Here is a 24,548-nt window from a genome sequence, read left to right as displayed (position 1 = left end):
TCTCTGTTTCTAATATCATGAAAAAGGACATACATAGCTTATAGAAAGAAAAAAATTCATGGGAAAGACACAAATTACATATACATTTTTATAGACAAAATTCTCTATGTTTGTAGTTTGTAGAATGGAAAATGTGAAAGTTACTTACCAGTCTTGGGAAGAGAATTACGACGGGGCTTCACTTCTGAAGAATTTACTGTTGGAGGTGAGATTTTAGAAAACCAAAAAAGAGGAAAAAAGGTAGACTTAAAGTAAAGGATCATTCCAAGAATAGCAAATGGCATGATTGAGAATATAAGTGAGAAAGGGCTCATAGGGGATAGGGTAGGAGGTGAGAATACAAAGAGAGAGCAAGCAGTGGCTTCTTCGCTCCTCCACACCTTCTGCATGACAATTAATCTAAATATGCAGAAGGCGATGGGAAGGAAGAGTGGCTAATATTAGATAATCTAGGGAAGCCTATGAATTTGATACTTGGAGTCTGGGCAAAGAAGCACAAACTTTATGGTCTCCACTAAGGCCAAGGGAATAGGTAGGTTCTAAATACAGAAGTTGAACCTGTGATTTGGTTGGGAAGCCAGAAAGAAGGTGCAGTTATAGAAGACATATGAAGTCCAAGTATTAAAGCTCACTCACGGATTTGCATTTCACAGAAAATGTGAAGTAGTCTTCTCTTCCTTGAAGAGTTGGGTTGCCATAGGATACTGGAGAAAGGAGCTCAGCTGTAGGAAGCAATACTCTTTTTTACAATGGGATGAAACTGGACTAAAAGTAAGTAGATTATAAGTGGCAGCTTTGGACCAGATACATTCTGTGGCCAAGTCTGCTAAACCTGGGAATTTGTTAGAAATGCAAAATCTCAATCTCAAACTCCAGACCTACTGATCTGAATCTGTTTTGAGAAACACTGTCTTTAACACTCTTATTTTTAGTGTTCTCATCTGTAAAACAGGGGCAGTGGCTTCCTTATAAGGTTGTTGTAGGGATTAAATAAAATAACATTCCCAAAGTATTTAGCAGGATACTTGGCACAGTTTGTTCAAATAACTGGAAGTTAATGTATTAATATTAGTAATAGTGTATACTGCAGAATTATTTTTTTAATTAAAAAAATCTTGAAAAATTAGCTAAATCCCCGTTCAGAGTTGAACATTCTAATTCCTAATCCACAAACAGAATTTGACCTTGCAGGGTATTGATTGCCTGCAATTTAACCTACTTTTAGTAGAAAATGATCAGGTGAGTGAATTTATTTTAAATGGTCTCTAAATTGGCTGAATTGTGCTAAGAGATTATTATTACATGAGGTTCTGAATCATTTTCTGTATCAATGACTAAGAAAGGGAATTGTGAGTGGAGAAACCAATTGTCAGATTAACACAGTTCTAATATGCAATGCAAATATTATGCTACTGAAATAAAAGTATAAAACTGCTCTTAATTACTCAAACCATTTCTCCTAGAACATGAAAGGGCTTGTTTTGTCACTTAGCTTCAATTTATTCCAATTATTCTGTTTTTTAAATAAATATTTTATTTATTCATTTGAAAGAGAAAGAGAGAGCACGAGTGAGGAGAGAAATAGAGATAGAGGGAGAAGCAGACTCCTTATTGAGCAGGGAGCCAGCCCATTTGGGGCTTGATCCCAGGACCCTGAGATCATGACCTGAGTTGAAGGTGGACACTATAGCCATCTGAGCCACCCAGGCACACTTTCTCCAACAATTCTTGATCAGGCTTGCAAATGGGTTCAAAAGATATTTAGACCTGACAACGTTTTAATCAACCCCCAAATCTTTGCTCTTCCAGCTACAATTTATAGAATTGCTGCACTATTACCACATTTTTATTTACTTTTCTTAATTATCTATAGGCAAAACAATTATTTAAACATCACAATCTCTACACTAGACCAAAGACAGCATGACTCTGATGTCCTCACAGAAGAAAACAGGGCTAACATAATGATCACAAGTGATGGTGATTACTACAGGAGTACTAATCTCCAATATTTATTAATGTTTAATTCCATCTTCTGGCTTGGAATACCATCTTTTTTTTTTTTGGTATATACCTATTTTTATCTTTGGTGGGAAGTCTCTCCTCTGAATTACAGAGACATATATCCAGTTGCCTACTCAAAATCACTAACTTGGATGTCTATGGGTCATCTCAAACCTCACGTAGTCAAATAACCAGTTTTTGTAAAATATTTTCTCTCCTATATTCAATCCACCCTCATAAATGGCACCTACATTCTAAGTACCCTTATTTTTTTTAATTTTATTAATTATTTTTATTAAAATATAATGTATTATTTGCCAGAGGGGTACAGGTCTGTGAATTGTCAGGCTTACACACTACACAGAACTCACCATATCACATACCCTCCCCAATGTCCATAACCCAACCATCCTCTCCCTACCTCCCCTCCCCCCACAACCCTCAGTTTATTTTGTGAGATTAAGAGTCTCTTATGGTTTCTCCCTCCCCATCCCATCCTGTTTCACTTTTTCCTTCCCTACCTCCTAAACCCTCCGCCCTGCCTCTCAAATTCCTCATATCAGGGAGATCATATGATAATTCTTCTCTGATTGACTTATTTCACTCAGCATAATACCCTCTAGTTCCATCCATGTCATTGCAAATGGCACAATTTCATTTCTTTTGATGGCTGCATAATATTCCATTATACACACACACATATATATGTATGTATGTGTGTGTGTGTGTGTGTGTGTGTATATATATATATATATATATATATATATATATATATATATATATACTGCTGTAAACATTTGGGTGCCTGTGCCTCTTTGGATCACTACTTTTGTATCTTTAGGGTAAATACCCAGTAGTGTGATTGCTAGGTTGTAGGGTAGCTCTATTTTCAACTTTTTAAAAATTAAATTAAATTAAACTTACTTTTTTTCAGTGTTCCCAAATTCATTGTTTATGCACCACAGCCAGTGCTCCATGCTACGTGACCTCCATGATACTTACCACCAGGATCACCCAACCGCCCACCCCCCCACTCCAAAACCCTCAGTTTGTTTCTCAGAGTCCACAGTCTCTCATGGTTTGTCTCCCCCTCGAATTTCCCCCAACTCACTTCTCCTCTCCATCTCCCTAAGTACCTTTAGAGTGTCTTTTCTGTTTTGTTTTCCCATTCCATTCCATCCATGAGCAAACTTTGCTATAACTGTAAGTCTGATATTAGCAACCTCTCTTTCCCTCCATATAATCCTACTTGGCAGGAGGAATTACTACTGATGTCTTTCATGCTGCTCATATATCAAAATAGTTTTCTAATTTTGACATATATAGAACTCACTGAAGAATGAAAGTGTTTACTAGACAATTGATAAAATGGAAAATGAAACATAGAACATATAAATAGTAATTAATGACAAGTAGATGAAATCCATAATGATTTAGGTGTCAAAAATTCCTTTTACATCCCAAATGATGTGTATACATATGTGTGTTTTTAGTGTATACATGTGATACTAGGAAAAAAGCTTATAAAAACATGGGAATTCAACAACAGCTTCTAAGAACAAACATTTATTACAAACTTAATGCATGTCCAGTACTATGCATTAGTAAAATGGAAATACAAAGATGAATAAGATCAAATCTATACCCTCAAGGAACTTCTTATTCTAGGAAGAAAGTCAGGGAAATAGTTTTAATAATCACTGACTCAAATGTCCAAACTTACTGCAATGATTCAGAGCACTGTTTACCTGATGAGAGCAACCAAATGGATAAGGAAATAAATAAAATCTATATGGTAACTTAGTAAACCTATCCTGTGTAAGCAATGCCAAACATCAGAGGGCTTATGGTTTGCCAAATGCCATAACTGTTCATATTAAGAAAATGAAAAATAACAACTTATAAATGATCAAGGTATTGTTTTGTTTTGTTTTGTTTTGTTTTAACCCCCACATATTTAATACAGCTATGCTGTACTACAAAGTGCCATCTCATGGTGAAAGGGTTTCCAGAACTGATGTTAAACTCTTTATTAGGTTTATTTCCCAAGAGTGTCTGTGTATTTGGGTGATCTATCCTTTAAAGACATGAACATTGCATTGGGTTATTCCAGTAAATCAAGCAAGTTACTGAGTGATATAGTGCTGGGAGCACTAATGTTCTTGTGAGCTTTAATTCAAGAATGACACAGAAAAGATGGAGCACCAGAACACAAGCCAAGCTTTAGAAGCTTTTCTCATACACAGTTGTGTTTTAAAATAAATTTATTATCACTGACAAGAAAATGCTTCTACTGAAATTCAATCATCATAGAAATTAAACATAGTCATAATCCAAAACCACTGTTTGCATTAAATAACCATTTATTCATCAAATATTTTTGAAGACCTACTATGGGTTAGGTACTCCGATGGAAAAAAGGGATACAAGGTTGAAAAGATTTGGTCCCGACTGGGACCAAAAGTGAATAGATAAGTGGCAAACATACTCTTGAACAATCAGTTAACACACACAAAAATACTTCCTTAAATGGGTGTGGATACAAAGTGTCATAGATGGGAGTCTGCCTTATAGATACCATGAAGTTGAGCTTGAAAAGTGGACAAGAGTTAACCCAACAGACAAGTGATAAATCTAGATCTATATAAAGAGCAGAATTTGTAAAGACCTAGGGTATTGGAAAATTTGCTGAGAGAATAATTTCTCTGTTTCTTAACATCTGGAATTCCTTTTAAACTGATGCTTAATTATGACATTTAGTAGAACTTTTAGCCGTGGGACAATAAGAACGATTTGCCATGGTAAACAGAATGGAATGGATTCTTAGTCTCTGACTTTGTAGACATGGCTACAGTTTCAGTAGGAATATTCAATTTTCTATCACAGGTATAAGAAGCAATCATTCTTAGAAATATGATTTTCATTATTTTTGTGGATTGCTAAATCTAAAGGACATAAAAGAACAATTCCGACTCAAATAAAATCTCTTAATAACTTATGTGAATTCTATTAATTGATTTTTAATTTATTTATTAAGACCACAGATATCTACTGAGAGCTTACCAGATACCAACCACTGGCTAAACTCTGGAAAAGGCTCTAGAAATAAATAACATACAGCCTGAGCCCTCAAGACTCAAAGTCTAGTGGTATTTTCAGATACATTTAAACAGATATTTATATGATAGTGAGATCAAAGCAAAAAGAGAAACAAATGGGTAATAGAAACATGGATAAAGGTGATCTAGATAAATAGATCAAGAATAGATAAATATAGGGAGGGAGGTTAGCTTTTGAATGATGAGAAATCTCTTCTAGGATACAAAATAGCATAAACAAACATCTAGAAGGAGTAAAATGTCATGGATTGTTAGGGAAACTCCATGTAAAATTTGATGTGCTGGACTACCAGAAGGCCTGCTACAACCCACAATGTAGTTAATGACTTCAAATTTATTTACTTTTTCAGTGTTTTGTATTCTTTTTGCCTTCTCTGACAACCTCTTCTCAGCCAAGTAGCCTGATTGCATTGTAGGCTGTTTTATGTGGTTCTGGGCTCTTTAACATACAACAAAGAAGCAATGCTTTTTGATACAGTTGAACAGCTGCTGTTAAGAACAAGATTAACAAATGAGTCAAAATGTGCTGCTGAGGGTTAGTTAATGCATTATATCAGTGTTAATTAAAGTATTATTAAAAGGTTGACTGTTGCCTCTCATATTCCTAGAATTTACACATACACTTCATTAATCTTTGCCCTCCCTGTGGAATCAGTCACTGCACCTGTTCATCTTCAAGAGAAGTATTGTCTGCCAGATAGCTGTTGTGTAGCTCAAGATAGGCATTGATGACACGTGGCAGATCAAAGAGAAAACACCCTGGTGTTTGGATTTTACTTTCCCTTTATTTTGATGATGCACAGAGCCCTTTCCTTAGTGCTTATTTGAGTGGAATTGTAAGACAACTCATTAAACTTCTTTTACCCATGATGCCCTCATCTATATTAAATATACATTTTGTGTCACAGGCATATTCTCCAAGATTTAGAATTTAAAATATGTGACAAGAGAACAATTATCAGAAGAATGTCTCTCTTTTACACCTCAGAAAACATGCTGAGCAGAGTACAAAATGTAAAAGAGAAGTGAAACATTGCTATGACAGACGAAGTCCAGTATCATGTACAAAAAATTATTTGGAAGCATAGGAAATAGAATTTCTCTAGATGGTTGGAGGTAGGGTTTCAGAGCTTTGAGGGGTAAAGTAAATAAAAATAACACCAATGATAGAAGCTATTGTATATGGAAAACCTACTCCATCAGACAATATGTAATGAACTTTTTTTTTTTTTCCACTTAATCTCTATTGAAATTTAGTTGAGGTCAAAATTATCCCCCATTTACAGTGGAAGAAACCCAGACTCCAATGCCTAAGTGACTGCCCACTGTTCCACAGCTAGTAAGAGGCACAGTTGGATAAGTGTACATGGGTTTACCTCCATGGACTGTGTTCTTAGCCACCATCCTGAATTGTTTCTAATTTTGGTAGCAATCAGCTACCAACAGAATTCTAACTATGAGTCTCAGTCAAGTAAACACCAATTCTATAGCTATTATACTTCTGTGATGACTGCTTTGTTAGGAAGTTTTTGCTGGAAGAATGGATTTCAAGGTAGATTGGGAGGCTAGGGGATGATGTCTTGTCAATCATGAAGAGATTACATGGTAAGTATTTGAGTTCTCCACACTCCAGAATCTGGCCTTCAACTTTGGAGTCCTAGATCCTCAATTTGATGATATCTGTTCAAAAGTTATCAGTCTTTTGAGATCAGAGGTATTCATGAAATTAAAACTATAAGAGACAACGATGCCCATTTAATAATGTCTCATGTTAAATAAAACTGTAAATCACCAGAATGACTCATTTAAACTGAGAAGCATGCTCTTATCTTAAAGGATACCATGCAGAAAGACAAATTGTAATCAGAAAGCTGCTTAGTGATTGTGGAATCAAAGCAAAAATGTTGAATGAGCATGTCGATCTCCTCTATAGGGATATACCTTCTAATTAGATTAGAAGGCAAATAATCAGGTTACAAGACCTCTATCAATGAGAAACAGTCTGACAAAAATCTTGTTTATAGTCTCCTTTGTACTCTGGGCTCTATATTGGACATTTCACCCTTTTGGAAAATTGTAGCTTTCAGAAACTCAGTCAAATTCCAATTATATATTTCTGAAGTTAATTCTAGTTAATGGAATTGTACTTAAATGGGTGCACATTTTCAAAATATTGTCAAGTGTGTTTCTTCTAAAGATATCACACTCCATTTCTAAATAATTAAAAAAAAAATCTCTCTTATAGGGCACCTGGGTGGCTCAGTGGGTTGAGCCTCTGTCTTTGGCTCAGGTCATGATCTCAGGGTCCTGGAATAGAGCTCTGCATCGGGCTTTCTGCTCAACAGGGAGCCTGCTTCCTCCAACCCCTCCTCTGCCTGCCTCTCTGCCTCCTTGTGATCTCTGTCTGTCAAATAAATAAGTAAAATTTAAAACAAAAATTCCTCTCTTGGAAGTGATCCTAAGATTGTTTACCAGTCATGTACTTCCAACATGTTGGAAAAATGGCCATTATGTGTGCCACCATTATATGAGGTGTTGGAGCATATGGTGAGGGCTTCAGAAGGCTTTGGATCCATTTTCATGAATCCTCTCTTGCTATGGTAGCATTATTTTCTACACTGGAGCCAGACTGATCTTTCCAAAATAGTATTCCACACCCAGAACTTTTTTGCTATATTTTCTGAAATATATGGTTTCCTCTTATGCTTGTTATAGTCTCAAAATCCTTAATGTGAGTTAAAGGGTCTGTAGTATTTGGCCTGGACCAGTCTTACCTCTCACCAAGGCCCTTTTGTTCTTCGTTGTCCAACTACACTTACTGTCTCTCAGCCACTGAAATGTACCAATGTATTTTCGATCAGAAAAATCTCTTTACATACAGTTTATCTTACTAAGATGCTCTTTTCCCCTTTTGCCCACTTGATTCCTACTTATGCTTTATATTTAGATCAAATTACATTCCTAAGAGAAAAAATTCTCTGACCTGATGATGTGGGTCAGGAAGCCCTATTACATTCTCTTATATTAACAGGAACTTCTGCTTCATACACCTGCTCTAAATTATATATATTTATTCATATAGTTATTTGATCAGTATCCGTTTCTCCCACTACACACTCTATAACAAGTACTCCCAAACATTTATTGAGTAAATTAATGCAAGCCATTACAGTTTTCTGTAACTTACTATGATTTTTTCTTCAATATTGAACTATTAAAATGTTTATATTATTATAAAATGACTTCATACTTATTATAAAAACTTCAATATAGAAATACAATAGAGAATAGAAATATGAAAAAAAAGCTGCTTCTTTCTCAAGAAATGAAAAACTATTTCTAAATATCCTTCCAGTCTTTATTTTCTCTGTGATGTGTATGTATATATGTGGTTTTAACATGAACAAGACTATATTATTTGGACAATCTCTTTTTTCCATTGAACATGATGTGGAGACCTTTTAATGTCAGTACATAAAAATCAATCATATTTTTTGAAATCCATCTAGAATTCCATCAAATGGATATGTTAAAATTTGTCTTACTAGTTCCTAGTTGATATACATTTAGATTAATTCCAATTATAAATAATGCTTATACTTATAGGCCCATTATATATACTGTTTTTTAGTAATGTATTTACATAGATTCCTTTTTTTTTTAAGATTTTATTTATTTATTTGACAGACAGAGATCGCAAGTACGCAGAGAGGCAGGCAGAGAGAGAGGAAGGGAAGCAGGCTCCCTGCCGAGCTGAGAGCCCTATATGGGGCTCAATCCCAGGATCCTGGGATCATGACCTGAGGCGAAGGCAGAGGCTTTAACCCACTGAGCCACCCAGGTGCCCCTTTACATAGATTCCTAATAATGACCTTGCTGAACAAAGGAATATCAGTCTTAAACGTTGACATATTTTGTTTCAAATTTCTTTCATAAAGATTTTTAATTTAAACATCCACTAATAGTCAACGAATATCTTCATATTGAAGTTGAACACTTTCACAAATCAAAAGTTTTCATTAATCTGTGAAATTGCTTCCGTATTCCTCTATACTTAGTATTCATGGTCATGAGATAACTCACATATAGGAAACATAATACTTACATATGAAAAGTTATGTCCTTTTGATTCCAAGTTAGACTCCTTCGAGCATAAGTGCTTGCAGTCTCTGAAGCTGCAACTGACAAAAACTACCAACAAGCCTTGATTTTGAAAATATGAAACTTAATATTGGATCATATTAGGCCATAGAATGTTAGGTTTCATCATAAAATGGACTAAGAGTGAAGAATGTCTTAAAATTGTGAAAATAAAGGAGACTGATTGTAAGTGACCATAAAACAATGAAAACTTTCTGTTTGGGTAGTTTTAGGTCCAGATTCTAAGAAAATCCATCTAATTTACCCTTTTTACACCTGTTGCCTCTCATTATGAACATTATAAGAATCAAAGCTTAAGAAGTTAGAGGAAGTTTCAGAAGTATTTGCCATGCTCTGAACATACTCATATTCTTTTCTCCTTCATTTAGGAGCCTTCTGTAAACTGCTATGGATATGCAAAAGTATGATAATAAGATAGATATTGATGTCATATGCTGGAAGAAGGCCCATAAAAATTTATTTGAAGGAAAGAATAAAGAAAAATTTTAAAATGTATTTATCCAAGATTTTGTTATGTAAAATGGTACTTTTTTGGGAAGTCAAAGTGTTAAAGACAGTAGGGTTAACTGGCAGCTTTAGCTAATAAAAGTTTATGAGTCCAAATAAGGCTGTCTTTGCCATCTAACTAATTTTTTGATCATAACCAACTTGCAATACAGGAAGACAGGTGACCACCAATGTGAAATAATGCAAAGAAAATAATTTCCCTAGTCTATCTTAAAATTCCAATGCCAAGGTTAACAGCATTGTACTTCCTTACTAAGAGGAAGCTATTTCTCAATTCAAACTAAGCTCTTTGTACCTCAGATCTATTTTCACTTGATCAATCCTGAATGGAAAGAAAGCACAGCTGGTCACATCTCTACTCAATAGCCATGACAACGCCTCAGACTTTGTAAGCCTTTGGCTATTTCTACATGACATCAAGAAAACATTTCAAAAGTATTTCAAACACTTGGGGGAAATGGCAATGTTATCAGGCCTGAGTTCTTCAATAACAGTTCTACTCAAATTGTGGTCCAGATAATTATTTGTGAGAGGATCTGTTCTGGGCATTACACGATATTTAGCAGTATTCCTGATAACAGTACTACCCCTCCACTGTGACAGCCAAAAATGTCTTCAGTCATTGCCAAATGCTCCCTGAAAGACAAAAACCACCCACCTTCTATTGAGAACCATGGTATGACTATCTTGAAGAGGATTACTCAGTTAACAATTAACAAGGAACAGGTACATATGCCAGAAAATGAATGTCCTGATGTCTTCAATTTTTCATTCAGATATACCTTATCTGAGATTCTAGTTGCCAATAGAGAGGAAACATCTTCATACTTACCATCAGGCTACTCCAAGGCTTAAAATTATATAGTTTTCTCTGGTAAGTTCATTGGGATATCACAGAAGTAGGTGTCTTCTAAAACATCCTCACATATAGACCATGTTTAATTTGCATGCCTTATGCCAGATTAGTTCATGAGAAATAATCACAAAAGTTTTGAGCAATCAACTCCCAGTTCACATTTAGAATTTTGCATATGTCCCCAGAGATATGCAAACACAGACTTAAATCCACACAACAGACATGGGATATTTAAAATTCAATTCTTCAGCCTCTTGATTAATTTTTTTGTTAACACTAAAATATAAAAGCTCTATCTCTATATAGCAGAGAAAGCAAGGGAGACACATTTGTTGGGCTCCTACTATTTCACATGCTTTAAACATACTAACTTATTTAATCTTCATAGCAGTGCTATTTAATTGCTGTTATTCAAATTTCACTAGAAGATGAAGAAATTGAGACTTAGTAAGCTTAAGTAAATTGACCAAGATGAAACTGTTAGCAATGGCTAAGGTACGTACCTTAGGTCTAACTTCAAAGCCAACATTTTCTTTCTATGATATTACGGAGTCTATTTTCTTCAAAAAGTTTTTTTAAGAAAGCCAAAACCTTTATTTAAGAATCCTATTTGTGAAGAAAGATACTACATGAGATAAAAATCAAAATCACTTTTGCTTTAAAAAAATAGTTCTTAAAATATAAAAAGAACATTTACAGGTCTGAATGATATGATAATGAACACACATTTTAAGAATTGAAATTTAGAACCATTTAAAATAGAAAATGAATTCTTAGCCAAAATATGTGCTCCTAGAAAATAAAAAAAGGAACATAACTAAAAGGCATTGAAACTAAATCACTTCCTGAGCCATAATGAGCTTAGGTTTTTAATCAGACTAATGAGAAAAGATCTGTAATTCAGCATGGCTCATGAGTCATACCATAAAGTTTCTCCCTACAGTTTCGTGGCAGCCCTTGATGTATCATTCATTAGGTACTGGAAAAGTAACATTTTCAAGAACACAATGATCTACAGACAGGCAGGAAAAACAATGCGGGAGCAGCTCCTGGTCCTCCCTTCCAAACTGCCCTTTATTTCTTCAGTCAATGTGATCTCATTCCCTCATCTCCAAGCTGTGATTATGAGCTCTGGTATATTAATCTGGTGAATTATTGGTGGGTTTGGAACTCATGTTACTTAAGACCTATGTAATAGAAGTGTGGGATGGTGGAGAACCTCCTGAGGGGTGAGTGGTGGGTGGAAACACAATCAATTAGCACTCAGAGTACCTAACTAGGTACTCTGTCTCCTCCCAGGAGATCAAGAACAAATTTTTAAAATTCATTGATATCTTTCTTTGTACAGTCTATTCAGCCTGATCTCAAATGTTCTAAATATGCATTATCTGAAGGTGGGGAAAGATGTTGGTGGTCTGGATGTGCAAATTTACCACACATGAGTAATTGCCTTGTAGCTTAAAGATTAAGAAGATGCAACTAGGCAATGAAACCAAAAAGCATCTATAAAATCCAGAAGACCACCTGGAGAGACAATCAATAGGTTAGAGATACTCTGAAAATGAAAGATAGATATAGGAATAGCAAAGTCTGGAAGTTGGAGCTATGAAATATTATTGGAGTCTGACACTTTTAACCAGGTGACTTTAGGAGAAAGTCCAAATTGCCCTAAACCTCAATTTCCCAGTCTGTAAAATGGAGATGATGGGAAATCTTTTTCATAGATAATACAAAGCAAAAATGTATCTAAAGGTTAATTTTATGTTTATGTTTTATATTTACAGCTACTATTTTATAATTAAATTATATAACAATCTTTTAAAAGGCCAGCCCAGTCTTCATTATTTTGTTGATGCCTGGATCTTCTAACAGCTTCCCTGTATTTCTTAAAGCCAGGAGAGGAAATGTCATTTCATCTACATCTGTCTGATTCTTAGAGGAATACCAGCAGCCCATGTGGAATGTACTTCCCTAAGTTCTAGATGGATTTTCTTTTAGGAAGGCCTGGACAAAAAAAAAAAAAAAAAAAGATCTATACCACCATTTTAGCATCTGCCCTGACTCTACAAACTTTCATTTCCTTTATTTACTTCCTTCCTGTCTTCTTGTGTGTGTGTGTGTGTGTGTGTGTGTGTATGTATAATATAATAGATGTATATATTATACATATATATGTATGTATGTATGTGTGTGTGTGTGAGTGTGTATTACATTGATTATGTTTTTAGGCAAACCCTTTGTTTCCTTGAAATGGCTAATGTTTTGTCTTCTTTCAGACTCCTGCTTCCCAGCCTTGGAAACAGCCCCAGGCTGTAGGCTTGGAGGCAATTACAGCTATGGACATTAGGGGGCAGCAGAATGCAAAGGAGCATCAGTGGATCGTGGAGGTGGGGTGGGGTGGGGTGGGGTGGGGTGGGGTGGGGTGGGGTGGGGTGGGGTGGGGTGGGAAGCTCACTAGGCAAGTCCTGGTAAATTGGGAGTCCAGTCCCTTCTTGATTCCAAAGTCTGGGGTCCTGACTCCAGACCTATGTGACATCCCAGGGACAATATGGGAAGGGGAGGTCCGAAAAACTTGGGTTTTGAATGATTTTTCAACTGTGTGAATTTAAGTTACTTAATATTTCTGGGCCTTGGATTCTGTTATGTGACAGGTTAACATTATACATTCCAAATAAAACTGGAGTGATACAAGTTATTCAACAAATATTATTCTCCTCCCATAGTGTTTAAGTGTCATACTTGCATTGCCATTTCTAAATTTCCATTCAGGCCAGCCTATCTCAACAATCTAAGGCCACAGCTAAACACTCAGCTAGTTTACCAGCCACCCATAAACCTGATAGACCTCCACTCAAAATCTATGGAGTTGAACTTTGCCTACAGTTAAGTCTCACTGTATTGTGACCTACCAAAAGAGAAGTCATCTTCATAACACTCTTGGATCAGATATACAATGAATAGCAAGAAGATCAGTGTGACAAGCAAGCTTTCATATGGTCCCCCAGTGATTCTTACCTCTTGTTATTCAGAGCCTGGTGCAATGCCTTTCTTGCAAGTAACTTGGTTCTAACAAATGGAATACAGCATCATCAAGAGCATGTCACTCTGGACTTGTGTTACAAAAGACTGACTCTTATCTTTCTAGCAGATTCTCTCTCCCTCTCTTGGTAGCCTTTATGAAAGAAGAGACAGGCCAGAGATTTTTGTGGGAAGAACTGAGAGAAGCATCTTGTCAACAGCTAACAAGGAATGAGGCTCTCAGTTCAACAGCCTTTATGGAACTGAATCCTCCCAACAGCCATGTTGAGGAGCATGGGGAACAGGTTTTTCTCCAGCTGAGTTTTTAAATGACAACCCAGCCCTGGCTAACACATGGATTACAGCTTTGTGAGAGACCTTGAAGCAGAGGACCAGCAAAACTACACCCAGATTCTTACCTCCCAGAAATTATAGGTAATAAATGCGTGTTATTTTAAGCTGCTAAATTTTGAAGTTGCTTGTTGCACAGCAATAGGTGACAAATACAAGAAAGAAAAGAAGAAAGATGAGATGAGAGAATATGTAGGAGCCATATCATATAGGGCCTGGCAAACCACAGCAAAGAAATTCATTTTTATTCTAAGTGCAATGGGATACCACTGAGGACTTTTCAGTTTAGGAAAGACATGATCTCAGTTACATTTTAGAAATATTACACTGGTGGCTCTGAAGTGATTAGACTTTATGGGACTGCTTTAATGATATGTTTTCTAACCAAAATTAAAATGGTTTATTCTTTCTTCAGAGGAAATGGAAGTTTTTTTTTTCTCTATTATCTCTTCAATCATACTTATGAATAACACAGCTTTTGCTCCCCTTGGGATCATCTACTTCGAGATCAAAAATTCCAGTTTGAGAAGTTTTCTTTTTTTGTTACTTTTTGAGGTAAATCTAGATTCACATGTAGTTGTAAGAAATAATACAGAGTGAGTAATCCCATATGCTCTTCATCAATTTTCCTCCAATGGTAACACCTTAAATAACTATCACACAATATCACAACCAGTAAAGTGGCAATGATGCAATCCACTGAACTTAATCAGATTTTACTAGATCTGTACGTGTTCATTTGAGTGTGTGTCTCAGTGGGTGTGTGTGTTTTTCTTTGTAATTTTATCATATATAAATTTTTGTAATCATTAACACAGTTAAGATAAAGAATAGATTAATCACTGCAAAGATCCATTGTACTACCTTTTTATAGCCACACCTACTTGCTTTCTCTCTTCCCCGCCTGTAATCTTTGGCAAACAATAGTCTATCCTCCTTATAATCATTTCAGGAATGTTATAGAAAAAGAATCATATGGTATGCAATTATCTGCGATTAGTTTTTATTGTTGTTGTTCTTGTTTTTATACTCAGTAAAATTCCCTTGAAATCCATTAAAGTTATTGCTATGTCAGCAGCCTAATCTTTTTTATTGCTGAATAAAATCTATGGTTGCTGGGGGGTGGGAGGGGAAGGATATGGTGGTTGGGTTATGGACATTGGGGAAGGTATGTGCTATGGAGAGTGCTGTGAATTGTGTAAAACTGATGGTTCACAGACCTGTACCCCTGAAGCAAATAATACATTATATGTTAATAATTAAAAAAAAAGAATCCATGGTTTAGCTGCATCATGATTTGTTTAAGCATCCACATGCTGAAGAGCACTGGGTTGTTTTCAGCTATCGGCTATTATGAATAAAGCTGTTATGAATATTCCTGAGTAGGTCTGTATGTGAGTGTAAGTATTCACTTCTTTGAAATAAACATGCCCTAAAACGCAATTGCTGGGCCATGTGGTAGTTGCATATTTTGTCTTATATGAAATTGCTAAATGATTTCCTGCCATTTTACATTCTCACCAGCAATGAATGATCCAGTTTCTCTGTATCCTCACCAGCATTTGGTATTATCAGTATTTTCTATTTTTGCCATGACAGGCTCATAGTGATATCTCATAGTTTTAATTTACATTTTTCTACTAGCTAATGATACTAAACATCTTTTCATGTGTTTACCATCTGTATATCCTACAGTGAAATTACTGTTGTGCTTTACTCATCATCTATTTTTTTTAACTGTTGAATTTTTAGTGTTCTTTATACTTCCTTAGGCACAAGTGTTTTCAGATATGTGGTTTGCAAATATTAACACTACTCTGTAGCTTTCATTATCTTAATAAGTTCTTTCAAAGAACATAAACTTTAGATTCTGATAAGATCTACTTTATCAATTTTCCTCTCTAATTGATATTTTTCTGTCAAGTCTAAGAACTCTACCTAGCTTAAGATCTCAAAGATTCTTTGTATTTTTTTCCTAAATATTTTACTTAATTTTAATTTAATTAACATATAGTGTATTATTAGTTTCAGAGGTGGAATTTAGTGATTCATCACCTGGCTATAACATCCAGTGCTTATTCCATCAAGTGCCCTTCCTTAATGCCCATCAACCCAGTTACCCCATCCCCCCTCCCCTCCTCCCTTCCAGCAACCCTCAGTTTCCTACAGTTAAGATCCTCTTGTGTTTTGTCTTCCTCTTTGTTTCATTGTATATTTTTCCTTTCCTTCAGCTATTTTCATGTTTTGTTTCTTAAATTCCACATACAAGTGAAATTATATATTTGTCTTTCTAAATTTTTCAATATTTGTTTCTAAGAGCGTCTTAGTTTTAAGTTTTACATTTAAGTCCATGATCTACTGTGACTTAATTTTTACATACGGTATAAGGTTGAGATTGTGGTTAAGTTTTTGATTATGGATGTTCAATTACTCTAATCAGCATCAGTATCATGTGTTGAAAAGTCTATCCTTCCTCAACTGAAATGGTTTGGCAACTATAAAAAAACAGTTGGTGGATAACCATATGTAAATTTTTTTAAGTAATAAAAAAAGATGGGGCACCTCGGTGGTTCAGTTAGTAAAGCATCTGAATTTTGGTTTTGGCTCACATCATGATCTCCTGGTAGGGAGATGACCCCTGAGTTGAGAGTTGTAAGTTTCCTAGCACTGGGTTCCCTGCGCAGCAGGTCTGGTTCCCTTCTGCCCTTCCCTCGAGTTGTGCACTCTCTCTCTCAAATAAATAAATCTTTTTTTTTTTAAGCTAAAAAGAATTAAATAAAAAAGAAGTTAGCCTCCTATTTTATACCACATGTACAAATTATTTCAAAAGAGTTCATAAACCAAAATATAAGAAATTAAAGTATGAAAATCTTAGAAGAAAACATATGAGCAAATCTTTATAATCTTTAACATTTAGATATGACACCAAAAGCACAAGGAAACAAAGAAAAAATAGGAAATTGGCCTTCATCAACACTGAACTTTTGTGCTTCAAAAGACGCCATCAAGCAGTGAAAAGATAACTAATGAAATGGGAGAATTTTTTAAAAATGTACATCTCACATTTGTATTTCAAATATGCAAAGAATACTAACAACTCAAAAAGGAGATAACCCAATTTTAAAAATGTGCTACTTTTTTGAAAACACATTTCTTCAAAGAGTACACACAAATCTCTCTCTCTCACACACACACACACACACACACACACACACACACACACAGAAATCGCTCAAACTCATCAATCACTGGAAAATGACCATCAAGACTATAACAAGTAATTACTTCACACATACTAAAATGTTTAAAATGATAGGGACAGATAATAACAAGTATTGATAAGGATGTGGAGAAATTGGAATCTTCATTTGGTGGTAATGGAATTATAAAATAATGCAGCTGCTTTGGAAAACTGCTTGGTAGATCAAAATATTAAGCATATATGACCTAGCAATTCCACTCATGGGCATATATCCAAGAGAAATGAACACATGTGTTCACAAATATGTGTGCACAAATGCTGTGCACAAATGCACAGCAGCATTATTCATAATAACAAAAAAAAAAAAAAAGGAAGCTGGAGCATGAGAACCAGAACACCAAGAAATAGGAAAAAACCCCAAAGATGAATGATTAAATATGGATATTCATACAATGTTATGTTTGTAGCAAAAAAAGGAGTAAAGTAATGGTACATGCTGTAAGATGGATAAACCTTGAAAACACAATGCTAGGTGAAAGAAGCCATCCCAAAATAGCATGTGTTGGTTGACTTCAATTTACATGAAATGTCTAGAATAGGCAAATGGAGATAAAGAATTGATTAGGATTTTCAGGGATTGAGGAGAAAATAACAAGCGATTTCCAATGGATATAAAGTGTCTTTTATGGATGATGAAATGTTGGTTTTAAAATTATATAGCAGTGATGGTTATATAACTGTGTGAATATTCTAAAAACAAGTTTTTTTTCATTTTAAAAGGTGAACTTTGTAGTATACAAATTATCTCAATAAATACATCATATAAAACAAAAAAATCTGTTGGGCATATTTACATGGATCTGTTTTTGGTTCTTCTACTTGATTCCATTGATTTGTCTGTCTATTCTTCTGCAAATACCATTCTCCTTTGAGTACTGCTGTTATAAGCTAGAATGATTCCTCCCACTTTATTCTTCTAATTCAAAATTGTTCCAGCTATTCTAGGTCCCTATGGATTTACATGTTAATTTTAGAATATTCTTGTCTAAGCAGGAAAAATATGCAGTGGAAAAAAGATAGTCTCTTCAATAAATGGTGCTCGGAAAATTGGACAACTATGTATAGAAGAATGAAACTTGACCATTCTCTTACACCATACACAAAGATAAACTCAAAATGGATAAAAGGCCTTGACATGAGGCAGGAATCTATCAAAATCATAGAGAAGAACATAGGCAGTAACCTCTTTGACATCGGTCATAGCAACTTCTTTCAAGACATGTCTCCAAAGGCAAAGGAAACAAAAGTGAAAATAAACTACAGACATAGGACTGACATCCATGATGTATAAAGAACTTCTCAAACTCAACATTCAAAAAACAGATAATCATGTCAAAAAAATGGGTAGAAGATATGAACAGACACTTCTCCAATGAAGACATAAAAATGGCTAACAGACACATGAAAAAATGTTCATCATCATTAGCCATCAGGGAGATTCAGATCAAAAGCGCATTGAGATATCACCTTACAGCAGTTAGAACGGCCAAAATTAACAAGACAATAAACAAGTGTTGGAGAGGATGCGGAGAAAGGGGAACCCTCTTACAAATGCAAGTTGGTGCAGCCACTTGGAAAACAGTGTGGAGATTCCTTAAGAAATTAAAAATAGAGCTTCCCTATGACCCTGCAATTGCACTATTGGGTATTTACTCCAAAGATATAGATGTAGTGAAAAGAAGGGCCATCTGTACCCCAAGGTTCATAGCAGCAATGGCCACAGTTACCAAATTGTGGAAAGAGCCAAAATGCCCTTCAACAGATGAATGGCTAAAGAAGATATGATCCATACATACAATGGAATATTACACCTCCATCAGAAAGGATGAATACCCAACTTTTGTTTCAGCGTGGACGGGACTGGAAGAGATTATGCTGAGTGGAAAAAGTCAAGTAGAGAGAGTCAATTATCATATGGTTTCACTTACTTGTGGAGCATAAGGAATAACACAGAGAACACTAGGAGAAGGAAAGGAAAAGTGAATTGGGGGAAATTGGAGAAGGAGACAAACCATGAGAGACTGTGGACTCTGAGAAAAAAACTGAGGGTTTTGGAAGGGATGGTGAGTGGAGGGTTAGGTGAGCCTGGTGGTGGTATTAAGGAAGGCACATATTGCATGGAGCACTGGGTGTGATGCATAAATAATGAATCTTGGAACACCGACAAAATAAAATAATAAAATAATATTCTTGTCTACATCTATAAAATCCTAACTGTGATTTTAATAAAAATTATATTAAAGCTATAAATATATAAATGGCTATATCATGTTGTATTTCCCAAATGCATTTGGCCCTAACATTTTTAGCAGAATAAATAATATAATACAGAACATAATTTTGAAAATTCTCATTTAAATAAATCTGCCAATGACAGAACCAAAATTATAAATGGAATTTAAAGATGTCTGGCATCTATACCAAATTTCTGAGGACTATCACAAATCCAAATTTTATTATAGGTGACAGATAATTTATTTAAAATTATAATTTTTGGTTATGTTTACAGTCTATATATGTTTAAATAGGTTTGACCCATTAAGAAATTTATCAGTTTAAAGGCCCCTTGGTGGCTCAGTGTGTTAAAACCTCTGCCTTCAGCTCAAGTCATGATCCCAGGCTCCTGGGATCGAGCCCCGCATCGGGCTCTCTGCTTGCTGGGGAGCCTGCTTTCTCCTCTCTCCCTGCCTGCCTCTCTGCCTATTTGTGATCTCTCTCTGTCGAATAAATAAATAAAATCTTAAAAAAAAGAAATTTATCAGTCTATAATTTTCTGAACTGACAAGATTAGGCAGAAGTTCTAGACGTCACTGTCTACTGGATAGAGGACTATGGTAGAAACTACGATTTATATGAGGAACTCAGCATTTCTAAGCTTGATCAGCAGAGTGTGCTGAGGGAAATATTTTAAATAGCTAATAAAGAGCAAGTGAAAAAAATTAAATGAGAAAGCTGCCAGAGGAATAATCAAGTTTTTTGGGCCAGAAGTCAATAGACATTTATTTATTGGTCCTATTTATTGGTCTTATTCCTTGTTACTAACTAGATGTGTGAATTTAGGTCATCTTCTTAATTTCTAGGAGTTGTAGATTCCTCCTACATATGATGAAATAGTCAGCATTTAGTAGTCATTATGAGAATAATGTAAGAGTTGGAAAGATTTAGGACTGAATCCTGGCTTGCTACTTCCTTACTCTGTGACCCTGGACAAGTTACATGATCTCCTTAAGCCAGCATCCTCATAAAGTTCGTATAGGGATTAAATAAGATAATGTATGCAAAGTACTTAGTGAACTAAAAAAATGTAGCTATTATCACTTGGAGACTGAATTCATTAATGATCAAAAGTACATGTTCTAGAATTAGACTGCCTTAGTTTTTATCCCATATCCATCATTTGTTAGCCACTGAACTTCAGACAAATAAGTTAAATATTCTGAGCTTCAATTCTTTAATCTATAAAATGGAGATAATAAAGTTTCTATCTCTTAAAGGTTTGGTGAAGATTAAAATAATGCATTCAGGTAGAGATTTAAATTGGAACCAGACACTTATTAAGCAGTGAAGAAATGTCTGAGATAATCATTATTAAAGATATTCAAATAAAAAATAGGCAGCTCCACAGACTGGTAGTATTAGACCTACATCTAGTTAATGATTAGTTATCTTAGCTGTAAATCTAATATATTTTGGGTATTCAGTAGATGAATAAATAGACATAGAAACACAGAGATGCCCAAATTAAGAGCAGTTTTCAAAGCCTACCATGTGCAAAATGTAGCAACAAATACCTCATGGACTATAATGGACAAGTATTTTCTAGTAACAAAACTGGGATTGTTACCCTTGTTACCCCTTGACCTCCATCTTTCTGCCAGACTGCATTTCTCATAGTTTATATCCCAGTTTTCCAATGTCTCACATTCAGGCTTTTCTGTACTGGTTGAGAAGTTAGGTTTATGCGGTACTCCCAAAATTCACTTCAGACTGTTTGCGTTTCTGCTGGGAGCAGTGGTCTTATGATTAGGTGCAGTAATATTCACAGATGGCAACACTACCACCAGAATTTCCTGAGGAAGAATATTATATCTTATTCAGGATATGTACTTTTTCTCTTAAAGTAAAAATAATCCTTTTGCTTTGTGACAATGAGTTATTTATCTCAATATGATCTTGGAGAAAAAGTCCCATGCAGATCCACTACATATCTTTTCTCCAGGCTGGCTCATTATTATTATTTTAATTGTGACTTTAAGATCTAGGGATAATCTTTATTAAAAAAATAAAAACATACTTCCAAATATACTTCTGTTGTACTGTCCATCTACAGTGGCGAGATAAAATATGGAACTCACAGTAAAATTTGAACTTCTAATAAATGTCAGTTTTTGAGTATAAGATAGCACATATATTACAAAGGACATACATATTAATTTTTATTTGCAACCGAAATGCAACTCTGCCCTATATTTTTGTTTTCTAAATGTGGCAATCCTAGGATCCAGCAGACTGAAATTATTTAATACCTTTTTCTTTCACTATCTCTAAATTCTAAAAGATAGAGAATGTATCTGTCTTATGCATAATTTTTCCTAATGTTCATCACAGAATCTGACATATTATAGACATTTAATATGTATATATGAATTAAAATGAAATAGATGAAAAACCCTTTAATCAAAAACATTAAGTTTTCAGGAAAGAAAATGTTTAATTAGAAATTTAGATCCTGGGGCACCTGGGTGGCTCAGTGGGTTAAAGCCTCTGCCTTCGGCTCAGGTCATGATCCTAGGGTCCTGGGATCAAGCCCCACATCAGGCTCTCTGCTCAGCAGGGAGCCTGCTTCCTCCCCCTTCTCTGCCTGCTTCTCTGCCTACTGTGATCTCTGTCTGTCAAATAAATAAATAAATAATCTTAAAAAAAATTTAGATCCTATTAGATAATTAGGTAGCTTTACAATGAATCCTACACAAGTAAAAGAGAAAGAGCATGCCAGTTTTGTCACTCATATTTGGGAAAATCTCTTCTAGCAATCAGTGGTATAACATATGTCAAAGCCACAGAACCTAGAACATTCTTGTTAGTTTATGAAATAACTAATAACCTTAATATTTCACACACATTTTCATCATCCATTTAGGTATCATTAACTCACCAGAACTTTTTTTCTTGTTAGGAAAATTCGTGATGCTGATTCTAAAAGAATTTTGAACCATGAGTGGCAGTCTTAATTCACGTGGGTATTACAGAGGGCATGTATTGCATGGAGCACTGGGTTGTGGTGTATAAACAATGAATGCTGGAACACTGAAAAGAAATAAAGTTAAATTAAATGAAAAAAAAAAAAAGACCAAAAGTTTTTTTTCAAGTGTTATTTTCTAGTGTGCTCTTTATAGTGTGCTTAAAGTAAGTCTTTGACTACATTCTTAGACCTTTAGATTCACAAACAATAATCAAAAAAAGAAGCAAAACTTCTATAGTAAAATATTAGCCCATGTTAAACATGATGAAAGCAGAATTTGGGGTGGGTGATTAGAAGAAGAGATAGGACCTGAGTTGTACAAGTACACAAGGTATAGGTATTGGTAATATTATCTTGAGCACACTGGATCTATCTGAGAGAAGGACTGAGTCCTAGGCAAAAGGACTTACAAAAGAATATCAGAAGTGGTTTACAAGTATAAGAAACATACATTTATATTCCTTTGGGTAATCATCATAAAGTTTTACAGGCGGTGGTAAGTTATTTAGCTATTTTTGTCAGATGAGAATCTATTCCCTGTTTATCTCAAGGAAAAATTCTGATTTTACTTAAGTAAACTAACCTTCCTCGATTGCATATTATCTTAGTATGCTGTCATTCAAGGTGTTCTGTTCTCCATAGAAAATGCAGGAAACTAAACAACCTAAATCAGATTCCCTACCTCAAATCTGAAGCTTACTTGTGTGACACAAAGGCTGAAAACTATTTTAAATTCATTCATCCCTATATAGTGCTCTGAAGAGAATATAAATTCCAATTTCCCAGATCCAAGAGATGTTCTAGTTTTTGGGATATCCTTCCAAAACATTCCTCTTTGCCAGAGTTAGCAAGAATGTATTGTACTTGAGTCCATGAGTCCTAACTAATAAAAAAGTTATTAGTGTAGTGGGGATAAACTACAAGTGTAATGTATGGGAATTATCTCTATCACAGCTGAGTGACATCAGCACTGTGTAATATTTGCACACTTGAAATTCCATGGGAGCTTTTAGTAAGAAGTAACACTAGCACCCAGAAGTAGCCCCAGTAAGAGAAATATTTGGGAAGCCACTATCTCTGATTTTCAAATACAAATGCCTGTAAAGAGCTAGAACAAGAGAGGAAAAATACGGTGAGTGTCATACAGTAGCTCGGATGATGTTACTTGCTTATTTACAGAACTGTCTGGGGGGATACCTTGAATGGAGAATGAGGTAGATGTCCCATAATAAGGGTCTGATAGTTATTAAGCATTATTATCCAAGCTCCAAACCACTCTTATAGGGGGTTCTTGGTGAAGCATATATATTTTACCAAGGGGTTCTCTATTGGGTTCTGTCAGTAAATAGTGCTAAAGGGATACTCAAAAGATAAAAGGACTTACTCTTTCCTCTTCTGATTTGTATTCCTGTCAGCTTCTCCCTAGCAACTGTTCCTTCATACCAGCAGGGCCAATTACTCCAAGTTTCTATATTCCCCTCAGAGTCCCAGAACAAGTTTCATAGAGTTCTTTTTGAAATGTAACAACAGCTGACCAGTGTGTGATTTTCGTTCTGAGTTCCAGCTCTGCATGGCCCCACCAGTGGTTTTCTGAAGCATCAGTTCAAATTGGGCCATGATAAGAGGTCTTGTTTTTAGTTGCATAGAGGGCTCAGAGGTCTGGTTCTTAGTTGCACAGAGGCTCTTCTTGTTTCTGACAACCACAATCAGTTAGTACCCACATTTCTGAGGTCTATCTGCAAGCTCTACAAATCCTCTCCTGTATGCTTCAAGGTTCTAAACATCACAGTGTCATTCTTTTGTTTCTTATTTCCAAAGAATGCTGGTTGCTTCTGGATGTTAGTATCTCTAGTCACTTCTGAGTTTTCTTCTTGCCTTTCCAGTCTTTTAATGTCATTTAACCAATTCCTCACATAAGACTCTTACTGTTGGGGCACCTGGGTGGCTCAGTGGGTTAAAGCCTCTGCCTTCGGCTCAGGTCATGATCCCAGGGTCCTGGGATCGAGCCCCACATCGGGTTCTCTGCTC

The 24,548-nt window shown here is 35.4% G+C and overlaps 1 long non-coding RNA gene across 1 annotated transcript in view; it reads right to left on the bottom strand.

The window, feature by feature from the left end:
• LOC116858588 overlaps positions 1-24,548 on the bottom strand; it is a 279,522-nt gene that overhangs the window by 7,606 nt on the left and 247,368 nt on the right. The window contains exon 2 of the long non-coding RNA XR_004380944.1: positions 637-722. This is a non-coding gene — a long non-coding RNA (uncharacterized LOC116858588). The remainder of the gene's footprint in view (positions 1-636; positions 723-24,548) is intronic.

The sequence above is a fragment of the Lontra canadensis genome, unplaced genomic scaffold, assembly GCF_010015895.1.
Source record: "Lontra canadensis isolate GAN:19392208 unplaced genomic scaffold, GSC_riverotter_1.0 scaffold140, whole genome shotgun sequence".
NCBI lineage: Eukaryota > Metazoa > Chordata > Mammalia > Carnivora > Mustelidae > Lontra > Lontra canadensis.
The sequence above is the reverse complement of the archived record's forward strand: the minus strand, read 5'-3'. Positions and strand labels throughout refer to the sequence as shown.